Below are 14,523 nucleotides of genomic sequence, written 5' to 3'. Positions count from 1 at the left end.
TCTGTGTGCATGGAACCAGCATGGTCAGATGCTCACAAAAGGTAGACTAGGAGATGTGTTCACCAAGGTGGGCAGTCAGGAAAAAGGCATTTCAGAAACAGCTTTAAAGTACGTAGGAGGGCAGGCTTCCAGTATCCGTGACCCCCAGGCACGGAGTTCAAAATTGTGAGTGAGTGACCACTAGTGTGTGTGGATAGGGCATTGTGGGACAGCTGCTGGAGGATTGATAGGGTTGACACACGTAATGCACTCACTCTGGGTCAACTGATGTAGCATTCAGGGAGATGGTTTTATTGTGTCACTGTAACTGGGTGCTTATGTCGGAGGGAGACAAATTTAGTGTAGACATATGCAAAAATCAGGTCAAAAACAACTTGATGTAGGTCAACCTTGTAGTGTAGACCAGACCTCAATGGAAAAAAGAGGAAAATTTGCCCCTAGGTGATAGTTTTTTCACAAATCTTATGTTTATTCACACTCTGTGTTAAAAAGCCAACTCATTTTTAATCCTACAGCTGACTGCTAAAATTATGTTTAATTTTGTTAATATAGGGTTAGCACTTTGTGCTTAATTTGTGGATTTAGAATTAAATTATACTGATACAGTGGCCAGTGGGATTATGCACATGAGTAAAGCAAGCAGGATCTTTTCATATACTTGCAAAACTAACTTTATCTACAATATTATTCTATGCTGAGGCAAACAGACATACTGCAATGTCTGCCTACAAGCCAGGCATTTAAATATTCTGGATTCATTGGTGGCTTAACCTGCAGAAATGTATTCATATTTTCTGTAAGCAAAGAGATTAAATGCAACATAAAGGCTACATATTTTTATGTGAAAAATATGGTCTGCTTTGTGAACATTCACGATCAAATATTTTCTAATTTTATCTCTCTCTATGTGCTTCAGTGCTGCCATATTGTGCAGTTTGCTTCTACAGAAGTAATTAGAAAAGCTGTAGCAGAAAACATCAGACAAATCCTTTGATATTTCTGAAAATTGCCAACAGTGATGCTGGGGGTTTTTTAATCAGAAAAAAATAACCATGGTGCAATTCAGGCATCATGAAATCCTGTTTCTGTGAGAGGCACATTTGGATCTACTTCAGTCACAGATTGTATCTTTGCCTCATAGGAGAGGTAGTAGAGGGAAATCCTTCTGCCTTTAAACATGCAAAATTCCCATTGTGGTCAGGACTGGACAAAACCCTTACCCTTGCACATAAAATGTAGTCCTACTGATATCAAATTAAATCATGTGACATACATAAGGGTTTGTAGGATCTGGAAACATGCTGCTGCAAGGTAGCAATCTCTCTCCTAAAAGTGTTAGACACCCAAAAATCCTGTTGAAGATAGAGTTGAGGGCATTCAGGACTTTACCAGAAGTGCTCTTTCCGCAGGATAACACCCTGTGCGAATAGGGGCCTGCTTGTACAGCACCTACTCAAGTAAATTGGCCTCTTGATTTGATTTTAGTAAGACTACTTGACGTCTGCAAAGCTGGGCCCAACAGCACACAGTGCAATGGGGTCCTGGTCCATGGCTGGAGCTTCAAGACATTTTGATAATACAAAACACCAACCAACCACAACAGCCCTCCTCCCCACAAAACAAATTTAAAATATTATCTCCCCCTGCCCAAATGGGAAAGAGTGAAGCCTCATTCCCAATGCCAAGAGTCTCAACTGCCTCCTCCAACATATCATAATCCCAGCCACGTACCATGACTTCCATGGTGCCCAACGCCCCAGATGTTCCCTACCCAGCTGCCAAAACTTGCCAGCTCCTCCCCAACAGTGTCTACAACTATTACTTTTCAATACAAAAACCAACACAGCACAGTGTAAATAGAAAATTTGGGGCTGTATAAAATAAAGTTCCAGAGTAGCAGCCGTGTTAGTCTGTATCCGTAAAAAGAACAGGAGTACTTGTGGCACCTTAGAGACTAACAAATTTATTAGAGCATAAGCTTATTCAAACAGCTAATAATCAAAGCATAAGCTAATTCAAACAGCTAATAATCAAAGATATATCTGCACAATACAGAAAAGCAAATACATACCCATCTGGAAGACAGACTTGTAACTTATGTCTTCACTGTATACCAAAATGATAATCTCAGTTCTACTCTAATTGATAGCTTCCCTTGTTTACAACAAATAGAAAATTCTACAAATTGCAGATTGTACTAGTTTCATACCTGTTTTTCAAGGTACAAAAGCATCTGCACCAATTATCCCTAGCATACTGTAACAGTTGAACAGCACAATGTTCATATTTGGCAAATGGGAACAGAACATACATCATTTCTCCAAAAAGTCCTACACATAAAAGGAACAGAGATTATACACAGTTTACCACTGGTAAGCATAAGCATAAGCTTATGCTCTAATAAATTTGTTAGTCTCTAAGGTGCCACAAGTACTCCTGTTCTTTTTATAAAATAAAGTGATTATTTTGAACAGGTTTATGGGCAAGTGATGGGTATGTATTTGCTTTTCTGTATTGTGCAGATATATCTTTGATTATTAGCTGTTTGAACTGAGTTATCTGACATCTTATCAATAAAAGAAGTAAACCTTCGACAGTAGGTGCTGAAAAATAATATGTAACACAAATTCATCCAACTCACTCTCTAATGCAAAACCTAATTTGATGTTTGCCACCATTGCATTGTTACTTCTGTTTATATATTATACTCCTTTCCTCTTCTCTGTGTCTTTCTTGTCTATTTAGATTGTAAGCTGTTAGGCATTATACTAACATATAGTAAGTAGGTGACCTCTGCCCTAGCTCAATGGAGCCCCATTTTTGGTTGATCCCTAGTCACTACTGAAATAAACATGATTAATAACAACTATGTTAATGAAAACAAATTGTTTTTAGGAAAACTACAAGAAAAGACCCTGGTGCATATTTATAAAGATTCCCTCACACTAATGCAATGAAAGAGAAAAAATATTTGGAAAAAAGGGCAATGTCCCCAACAAAAAAAATACTCCAAATGCACAAATACAGAATCGGGGATAACTGACTTGGCAGCAGCACTGCTGAGAGGGATCTGGGAGTTGTGGTCGAGCAATGTGATGCTGTTGCAAAAAAAGCAAATGCAATTTTGAGTTGCATTACCAGAGGCATAGCATGCAAGTCACGGGAGGTGATAGTACCACTCTACTCGGCGCTGATTAAGCCTCAACTGGAGTACTGTGTCCACTTTTGGTCATCACTATATAGAAAGAATGTAGAGAAACTGGAAAGGATCCCGAGGTGAGCAACAAGGATGATCAAAGGGATGGAACACAAGCCATATAAGCAAAGGCTGAGGAACTGAATATGTTTAGTTTGTAAAGGAGGAGATTAAGGGGGGACATGATAGCAGTCTTCAAATACTTGAAAGACTTCTATAAAAAAAGATGGAGAAAAGTTGTTCTCTCTTGCCACAGAGGGCAAGACAAGAGACAATGGGTTTAAACTACAGCATAGCAGATTTAGATTAAATCTCAGGAAAAACTTCCTAACTGTAAGAACAGTGGGACAACAGAAGAAACTGCCCAGCGAAGTCCTCCTTCACTGAAGGAGCCATCTATCTTGGATGATTTAGACACAACAAATCCTGCATCTTGGCAGGGGGTTAGAGTAGGCGACCCTTGCGTTCCCTTCTAAAACTATGATTCTAACATTAAAACTTTGTACTCTTATTTTGATCTTCATATGAATGGGTGAAATTAACTCAGCTCTTTTGATACATTATGAAGGTCTCTAGCTAATTTTAGACAGAAAAATGTCTTGTTTTAGGAGTTTGCACTGGGTAGTGCATTAGGCCTTCCTTACATTTTTATTTGGTTTAGTGTTTATGGCTCAGAAATAATCAGCCTCTCCATCTCTTGCGCTGCCACTCAGTCAAGCACCCAATCTGAATACATTTCTTTTAGGAAACCTAAAAACAGAGGACTGGAAGGGACCTCCTGGCATATTGAGTCCAGTCTCCTTCTACCATAAGCAATCTCATCATATAATCCTGTTCATTAAGCTCCCTCTTAAAACCAGTTAGGTTTTGCTGGATTTGCCCCTTCATAGTGATAGCAGAGAACTTTTTCACTCCTTACAATTTTTTTGTTCCCTTAGGATCTAACCCAAAAAGGTTCTTAGCTACCTCTACTCTGAGATGTTCCCTACAAAGTGGAAATGCAAAATATCATCTGATGTGTTAAAGAATGTTCACCCCAGGGTCCTGTAGACATTAAAAACTGTGCACCACACCTGCTTCTATGAGTCTTAACTGAAGGAGCACTTGGCTAATTGAGGAAATCCTTTGCATTGCTCTATGTGCAAGTCACCCGTATGGGTGGGTGGGTGCATATGCATGTGCACTCACAAGAACATTCCCAATGTCTGCAAAGTAGCAGCAGAAATATTGGTCGCTGCTGCTACAACCTCCCAATGTCAGGAACAGCTGTAGCCCACATACCACCCTCACTGGTACATGGATGGAGAGTGGCTGGATGAGCCACAGTGTTGCTCTGCTCCAATCCCCAATTCTTGCAGCAGGTAAGGAGTATCCATTGAGCTCTGGACTACATCCTGCAGAAGGTATGATCTAAAAGTGAACCATTCTCCTCTCCTGGGCAGCACTGATTCCACAAGGTAGAGTCTTCCACAGACATGGTGGCAAGGGCAGTATTTCTCCTATGATAAATACTTGCTAACATCACTGTTCAACAGCATACAATACTGTACATTTAGTAAAGAGACGTGGAAGAAGGGTAGATTGTTCTAATGGGTTATTTGCTGGCTATTAGCACAAAGGTTTATATGCTGTTAGCATTTTATTGCACATTGTAGATGTGGAGGTTGAAAGCTTTCTAACAAGTTCAAATAATTATATTAAAAGGTGTGAAAAACATTCCACTTTTCCATCATTAGTGCATAAATATTCCTCTAATAGGTGACTTGTAACATAAATTGTTCAGTAATGACCCTTGATTTTAGTCTTGCAGTTTCCAATACAGTTTTTGCCCTAAATCAGTCCTTAGGAGTCTTCCACTATAAAATGCAGAAAAAAATAATCATTCAAGTTTGGTTCCTTTATGGTGCTGTTATAATTAAAGGAGGTAAAAGCCAAAGCCTATTTTGATAAGGCATGTTTGTATTTCATTTCATAATGCAACAGAAAATAATTTTCCAAAGATAAATAACTGTAAGATTGGATAGGGAAGGATTAGCATTAAGGAAAAGATAACTTAAGTTAAAATGAAAAAGTTGGGTAAGATTGTATAGACGGGGATTAATAAAAAGGAATAAAGAACCTTGTTAAAATGAAAAAGACCAAATAAAGATTCTGCTCTGTATTAAAGGAGGTACAGGGAACAGGGTCAGTTAAATGCAAAAATCGGGAACAAGCAAAATAGCTATTTTACAGAAGTACCAATACTATTTATTTTTTTTTAAAGATAGCCAAAATTTTAGACTTTCTAAAATAAGGTTCTTAACTCCATGCAGAGATACCTTAATACAAGTTTGACTTCCGAACAGCCACAATCCTGTTAAAGACAACAGGCGCTGAAGTTGCTCGCTACTTTTGGAAACCAGCCCATTTTTATTTGGGAGCCTAACAAATGTTTTAGGATCGGTCTTTAGAGTGAGGCACTCAGATTTGAAAGTTTGGGCCTCTACATTTTTTATCATGGATTCTGTCAATGTGATTTACACAGAATGCAAAGTTTTGGCCACAAGGCCAAATTTTCAAATGACCATTGCAAAACACTCATATGCATATAATAAGAAATTGGGTATGCAGAGTTTACCTTTTGTGCATATGGAAGGGCATATTCTAATCCACATATTAGCCATGGAGGTATTTTTGCATGCACAACATAAGTGCCTTCTTTTGAAAATTTGGCTCATGATATTGGAGTATTGAATAGAGGACTAACTTTTACACATCTCCTGAAGTGATTGGAAGATGCAGTTCTTTGTGCAGGTAAAGACTGAAGCAGTTGGGAATCATTAAGAAAGGGATAGATAAAACAGAAATTATCATATTGCCTCTATATAAATCCATGGTATGCCAATAGCTTGAATACTGGATGCAGATGTGGTCGCCCCATCTCAAAAAAGATATATTGGAATTAGAAAAGGTTCAGAAAAAGGCAACAAAAATGATTAGGGGTATGGAACAGCTTCCATATGAGGAGAGATTAATAAGACTGGGACTTTTCAGCTTGGAGAAGAGACGACTAAGAGGGGATATGATAAAGGTTTATAAAATCATGACTAGTGTAGAAAAAGTAAATAAGTAAGTGTTATTTAGTCCTCATAACACACAAACTAGGGGTCACCAAATGAAATTAATAGGCAGCAGGTTTAAAACAAATAAAAGGAGTATGCCCGTTCTTATGCTCTTATATCCCAATAATTTCATTAGCTAATGCTATAATACTCAACTAAATTGAATGTTGAATTGTTATATAACTAAGAAATCCCCTAAGAGAAATCCTGTTTTCTAGGAAAGAATCTTACCTAGTTTTTTTCTTTGTTGAGATTATAAACTAATAGCTTAATGATTTAGCTTTTATAGTTATAGTCCTCCTACTCAGTCAAAAAGGTGCTTTCTCCAGCATTGATGACACGGGATGCTGTTTTCTGATCTATTTAGAAATCATTCAGTCAATGATACTGTGCCTTAAATGAGAGTCAGATAAGATGATAAATAAACTGAGATATACCACAAAGAAAATGAAAGACCTTCTTCACAACAAATTATATAAATCACTGAATATGATTATACTTATAATTTCTTCAATACAAGCTAGACAAATATAAAGCAAAAATTAATCAGGATAAGCTGATGTCAATAAAATGTAATTGTTTCACTGCTGGCTCTCAATTTCCAGCAAGTTTTGCTGTGCTTTGTTGCTTTTGCATTGTTCCACTGAAATCACTATGGTGCACCAGCACATAACCAATAGCCTGACCCTCCTGCAGAGTAATTTTTGACTGATACACAGTAAGGAATTTTTTTACTGCCAATTTGTACTCCATATCCTTTCTGCTGGACAGGCGGAAACACTGGGAATCTCAAGCATTGCTGTGTGCTATTGGCACATGCTGAGTTTTTAATATCCAAACCTGTGCCTGATGAATCCCCCAGCACATGAATCTCATTGCTTCCTTATGGACATTCTTTGATGAACTCAAAGGGACATGGATAAGGCCATATGTTCATGTACCCCAAGACTCATTAGAAATGTTCTCTTACATATGTGAAAATTAATAGTCTCCAATTGTGAGCAAAGCTTAGTACTCAAAAGGTTAAATAGAATTTACTTAGCACAGGAAAAGGACTGGGCCCAAAGTTGACATAGGAAAAGCAAAGATATGTAGAATAAGTTAAAACTTAGTGTAGGACACTGGGTATTTTTTTACATATTACTTTTCTTAATAATTGGAAAAACAAATTAAAATAAAATAAGCATGTAGATGATGCATGGGAACACATCCTGACATGGCTACAACCATTGACTTGACATTGCAATATCTCTCTAGCCAGCACAATGTCTCTGACTCTTGCACTGATGTACAACAGTTCCAAATGCCATCCCAATTATACTCACATTGAAAGTGTCCTTAGGGAAATGTGAATAGAAACAAAAAAATCTCCAATGATGTTGGAATGGACACTCCAACTCTTAGAAATATCAGGCTCCCTTCTGGTCCAGCAGGGTAAAGCATCTCACCTGCATGGGACATCACTTGTACTTTGACATTTTCATCTGTATAATGTATGACTACTGCTCTCATTCTAGATATTTATGCCTGCATACAAACATGACTGTCTCCCCCTTCATATGGTCATGGCACTTTCTCCACATCTAAGCTGCAAAGAGTAATTGGGGACTTACTCAGAACCAGAACAATGTTCACAGGACATAGTGGAAAAATGTAATTTACAACTGCCTATCATGTTTGTCTTCTTATAGCAGTGGAAGCAAAGATAGAGGATCCAGTGTTGAAAAGACAAATGGATGGTCTTACCATAGGTCATTTATATTCATCATACAGTCTCCATTTCAAATCACTGATTTTATTTTCAATTACATTTGTAAGTAAATGTGGCAATACAGGCAGAAAAAACAACCATGAGATATGACTGAAAGGGAAGCAGAAGAAGTGACTTGCAAACAGAGGGAAAATCTTTGTCTGTCTATCATTGCCCCTATTACCATAGTATCTTAAAATCATATAATCATAGAAGGTTATGGTTGGAAGAGACAACAGAAGGTCATCTAGTCCAATCCCCTGCTCAAAGCAGGACCAACACCAACTAAATAATCCCAGCCAGGGCTTTGTCAAGCCGGGCCTTAAAAACCTCTGAGGATGGAGATTCCACCACCTCCCTAGGTAACCCATTTCAGTGCTTCACCACCCTCCTAGTGAAATAGTGTTTCTTAATATCCAACCTAGACATCCCCCACTGCAACTTGAGACCATTGGTTATTGTTCTGTCATCTGCCACCACTGAGAAAAGCCAAGCTCTATCCTCTTTGGAACCCCCCTTCAGGTAGTTGAATGCTGCTATCAAATCCCCCCTCACACTTCTCTTCTGCAGACTAAATAAGCCCAGTTTCCTCGGCGTCTCCTCATAAGTCATGTGCCCCAGCCCCCTAATCGTTTTCATTACCCTCCGCTGGACTTTCTCCAATTTGTCCACATTGTTTCTGTAGGGGGGGGTCCCAAAACTGGATGCAGTACTCCAGATGTGGCCTCACCAGAGCCAAATAGAAGGGAATAATCACTTCCCTCGATCTGCTGGCAATGCTCCCAGGAATGCAGACCAATGTGTCGTTAGCCTTCTTGGCAACAAGGACACACTGTTGACTCATATCCAGCTTCTTGTCCACTGTAATCCCCAGGTCCTTTTCTGCAGAACTGCCGCTTAGCCGGTCGGTCCCTCGTCTGTAGCAGTGCATGGGATTCTTCTGTCCTAAGTGCAGGACTCTGCCTTGTCCTTGTTGAACCTCAGCAGATTTCTTTTAGCTCAATCCTCCAATTTCTCTAGGTCACTCTGGACCCTATCCCTACCCTCCAGGGTATCTACCTCTCTCCCCAGCTTAGTGTCGTCCGCGAGACATCTGTGTCACTGGGAAGTTTGATTATCCCCATTTAACTGAAACACACACAGAGAGTCTAAGTGACTTGCTCAAAATCGTTGAGTAGGAGATTAAACCTAGATAACCTGAGTCCTAGGCTAGCACCTAATCACAGGATCATCCCTTCCTCTCTAGTCAAAACCCCTTTGAATATCAGATGTTAGTAGTTCTTATTTTTTTGAGTTGTAGCCCACAGAGCTAGCTTTTGCATTTTATTTTACTTAGCAGTGACACAAGGAACATACAGGTCTGTATCATGTAAGACATTAGCTTAAATTGTTAGCATAAGGTATAAATTAGCATAAGGCTTTGAGTCCTGTGAACTTTGGCGTAGATAAATGGCCAACAGTTACCCTGTGTTTTGGGGAACTGGGAAGAGTGTGTTTAAGGTGCGATGTGTCTAACATGCTATAAGTAACCACAGGAATATTGAACTGATACTAGGCTTGGATATTTCAGGATAGACTGTTGGCAGATGCTTAACCATAAATCTACCCTGGCAACAAATTGATATACATGGTAATAAGCTAACATCATTAGTATGCTAACTGATAGGATAAAAGGCACCCCAATATTATTAGGGTGAGGAAGTTAGATATCGACAAGAGAAGCTGGGCGTTTGAATGAATATTCATGACAACACTAGGCCCTATGATAGGTAGACCACCATGTATAGGGCATTGTCATCGGCTGATCTGGATCTGGACCAGAAAGAAACAGCCAAATGTAGTTCAGTAGACTGATGAGCGCCAAAAGGCCTTTAACCAGCTTAAGACAACACTCATGTCTGACCCTGTGCTAAGGGCCCCAGACTTTGACAAACCATTCCTAGTAACCACAGATGCGTCCGAGCGAGGCGTGGGAGCAGTTTTAATGCAGGAAGGACCGGATCAAGAATTCCATCCTGTCGTGTTTCTCAGTAAGAAACTGTCTGAGAGGGAAAGCCATTGGTCAATCAGCGAAAAGGAATGCTATGCCATTGTGTACGCGCTGGAAAAGCTACGCCCATATGTTTGGGGACGGCGTTTCCAACTACAAACAGACCATGCTGCGCTACAGTGGCTTCATACCGCCAAGGGAAATAACAAAAAACTTCTTCGTGGAGTTTAGCTCTCCAAGATTTTGATTTTGAAATACAACACATTTCGGGAGCTCCTAACAAAGTGGCTGATGCACTCTCCCGGGAAAGTTTCCCAGAGTTAACTGGTTAACAATTGTTCTTGGAATGAAACATATTGTTAGTTTTTATATAATCAGTAGTATGTCTAAAGGTACATGTGTCTTATTAACTCTGTTTTCTCCTAGAACTCCAGGAAGAAATCACAGCCAGTGTGGAACCGAACGTCCAACACTATCTGTGATTTGGGGGGCGTGTCATAACTATAAAGGGAAGGGTAACAGCTGTCCTGTGTATAGTACTATAAAATCCCTCCTGGCCAGAGACTCCAAAATCCTTTTCCCTGTAAAGGGTTAAGAAGCTCAGGTAACCTGGCTGGCATCTGACCTAAAGGACCAATAAGGGGACAAGATACTTTCAAATCTTGGGGGGGGGAAGGCTTTTGTTTGTGTTCTTTGTTTGGGAGTGTGTTCGTTCTCGGGACTGAGAGGGACCAGACATCAATCCAGGTTCTCCACATCTTTCTAAACAAGTCTCTCCTATTTCAAACTTGTAAGTAAATAGCCAGGCAAGGCGTGTTAGTTTTCCTTTGTTTTCTCAACTTGTAAATGTACCTTTTACTAGAGTGTTTATCTTCGTTTGCTGTACTTTGAACCTGAGACTAGAGGAGAGTCCTCTGAGCTCTTTAAGTTTGATTACCCTGTAAGGTTAATTTCCATACTGATTTTACAGAGATGATTTTTACCTTTTTCTTTAATTAAAAGCTTTCTTTTTAGAACCTGATTGATTTTTCCTTGTTTTAAGATCCAAGGGGTTTGGATCTTGATTCACCAGGAGTTGGTGGGAGGAAGGAGGGGGGATGGTTAATTTCTCCTTGTTTTAAAATCCAAGGGGTTTGGATCTGTATTCACCAGGGAATTGGTGAAGGTTTTTCAAGGCTTCCCAGGGAGGGAAAAATTGAAATGGTGGCAGAGGAACCAGAGCTAAGCTGGTAGTTAAGCTTAGAAGTTTTCATGCAGGCCCCTACATTTGTACCCTAAAGTTCAAAGTGGGGATCCAGCCTTGACAATATGTATGTAAAGCTGGAGTAAAGAAAATACTGTGAGAGTTTGTGTGAGAGAGAGAGACTATAAAATACAATTGCTGTGGATGAACAAAAATATATGTAATCCCCATTCAAAAATGTGGATAACCTGTGACTTTCATTTTTCTTTTTCTTTTTTCATTTTTCTTGTTATTGCTATCTATAGCAATAATAAAAATCAGAATTAAATGCAATTGAAAAGGAGGTTGCCCATCCTCTTTTACAGAAAAGGATCTGGATCTGGACCATCAGACTCATCTGGATGCCACAAACGGGAGCAGAGTCTATGTCTCTCATGACCAGATCCCCGAGGAAGGCTGTAAGTATATAACTATATGTGAGGAAAGGTACAAGGAGCAGTTCTGGTGGAGACCAGTTCCATAGAGATTCCCCTCCCATATTCCACACTTGGCAACTTCTCAAGCATCTGCTGAAGACCTGGCCTGTCTGGAAATAGGCTTTGAATTCACTCACCATCTTGGCATCAGGTCCCTGGTGACATGGATCCATTGGAGCCATGCTTCCAGAGACTCACCCTGGCTACAGATCCCTCCCCATCCCCGATACCTAGCTGTTTTTATTTTTTCCAGAGAATCTTTATAGTGCTGTAGGGATTGCAGTGTGTGTTGCCTTCATATCTTTACCCCAACCCACCCTCTCCTGGCCTCAGACCCTACCTTATGATACAGAAGTGGTGAAAGTTGGTGCCATAGATGCAATTAAACCCATTCTTTTTTGGATGTGGGAAATCCATACAAAGAGTCTTCTCAGCAAAGGTCTGTAAGAGACCAATCCTAGAATGTGGAAACTGCTAAGCTTTTCAGTGATTTACTACAAAACTGAAATACATTTTTCCATGAGGAAAAAAATTGTCTGAAAAGCAAGCAGCATGCATGGTTATAAACCCCCACCGAAGAGACCTAACAAACTTACTAAGAAAGATGCAGTGTACTTCAGTCCAGCACTTATGACCAAAGCTGCTAGAAGGGACCATGGAATATGGAGATGACCAGCACGCTCTCCTAAGCTTCTTGCATTGTATATTGAAACTGACACCCTTCCTTTATGCTGCTTAGACACCACAGAAACTTATAAATTTCCCTCCCTGAGGAGCAGATTTTTGCCCATAGCAAATTGCTGCTAATCAAAACAACATGAATGTGCTGTCAGTTTTTGGTAATAACTCATCTTTTATGTTCCAGAATAGCTTGCAAAGAGACAGATTATATAAAAGGGGAAGTTGATTGAGAATGGCATAGCAGGTAGTCACCTCATCAGCATTGTTTCTACATGCCATGGAGGGTTCTTTGGCAGAAGAAGTGGGGAGACTAGGTGGAAGGGCTGGAGACTAGCTGGGCAGGGAAGGAAGGATGCACATTGTCCTCTCTTTAGTCTCAGAGCTTACATGGGAAAGCCTGGTGCTATATTTTCCACATAGCTTCCTGTATGGTGAGAACACTTCTTATTGGACACAAGGAGCTGCAGGGGTTCTACAGACAGTGCAGCAGCAGGGGATCTCTTCACAGACAACCCTGGCAGACAGTAGATTCCTCAAGGAAGAAACTCCACAAGGGGAACTTCCCCCTGAGTCTTTACCTGTTGGTTGTAGCACAGAAGCGGTAATTTGGCCCACAGAATGTTATTCCTCCCAAACTTCTCCAAACCACAGCCTATGCATTTGGCTTTGCAGGCATCCTTTAGCTTTTGAAAGTGTGGAACCATGTTTTGGGTTCAAGCTGATTTGGTAGCATTATAAACAGGAGATTTGGCATAAAATTGGGACAGGAGGCAGGTTTGGTAGCAAGCTGATGCACTGTTTGTGAGCTGAAAAATGAAAGCCATATGGCCCTTGGTGAGCCAAAAAATAAACCACAGTTCAAGAACATCAGCATGACAAACACCAGCATGAAAATCCCAAAGTTTTTAAGGGTATGTCTACACTACGAAATTAGTTCGAATTTATAGAAGCCGGTTTTATAGAAATCGGTTGTATACAGCCGATTGTGTGTGTCCCCACATAAAATGCTCTAAGTGCTCTAGTTGGCAGACCGCGTCCACAGTACGAGGCTAGCGTCGACTTCCGGAGCATTGCACTATGGGTAGCTATCCCACAGCTATCCCACAGTTCCCGCAGTCTCTGCCGCCCCTTGGAATTCTGGGTTGAGATCCCAATGCCCGGATGATGCAAAACAGTGTCGCGGGAGGTTCTGGGTACATGTCGTCAGGCCCCTCCCCCCCCATCACAGCAATGGCAGACAATAGATTCGCGCCTTTTTACCTGGGTTACCTGTGCAGACAACATACCACGGCAAGCATGGAGCCTGCTCAGCTCAGCTGAGCTCACCGTCACCATATGTCCTCTGGGTGCCGGCAGACGTGGGACTGCATTGCTACACAGCAGCAGCTGCTAACTGCCTTTTGGCGGTAGACGGTGTAGCATGAGTAATAGCCATGGGGCTGGCAGCCGTAGGGCTGCATTGCACCAGCCCCTTGCCCTTTGGTAGGCGATGGTATATTATGACTGGTATCCGTCGTCATCGTACTGGAGTGGCTGTCAATCATGGCCACCTGGGCAGACATGCTACTGTTTCGATGATGATGGCTACCAGTCGTAGTATACTATTTTCTGCCAATTGCCCAGTATTGTCTGCTAAGCACCCAGAAGAGGCAGAGGGCGATGCTGGGTGCTGGCGGACGTGGGGCTGGCAGACGTGGGGCTGCATTGCTACACAGCAGCAGCCCCTTGCCTTTTGGTAGACGATGGTATATTACGATTGGTAACCGTCGTCATCGTACTGCAGAGGCTATCACTCATGCTGCACCGTCAGCTGCCAGCTTAAGATGTAAAAAATAGATTTGTTCTGTATTCATTTGCTTCCCCTTCCTCCGTGAAATCAACGGCCTGCTAAGCCCAGGGTTTTCAGTTTAATCTTTAGGGGGACCATTCTGTGTGACAGTTGTTTGTGTTTCTCCCTGATGCACAGCCACCTTTCTTGATTTTAATTCCCTGTTCCTGTACCTGTACGCCATGTCGTCACTCGGCCCTCCCTCCCTCCCTCCCGCCCTCCCTCCTTCTCCTGGTCCATCAGATACTACTTTCGCGCCTTTTTTCTGACCAGGCGCCATAGCTAGCACTGGGATCATGGAGCCCGCTCAGGTCACCG

The sequence above is a fragment of the Malaclemys terrapin genome, chromosome 3 (assembly GCF_027887155.1).
Source record: "Malaclemys terrapin pileata isolate rMalTer1 chromosome 3, rMalTer1.hap1, whole genome shotgun sequence".
NCBI lineage: Eukaryota > Metazoa > Chordata > Testudines > Emydidae > Malaclemys > Malaclemys terrapin.
Note: the sequence above shows the minus strand (reverse complement) of the source record.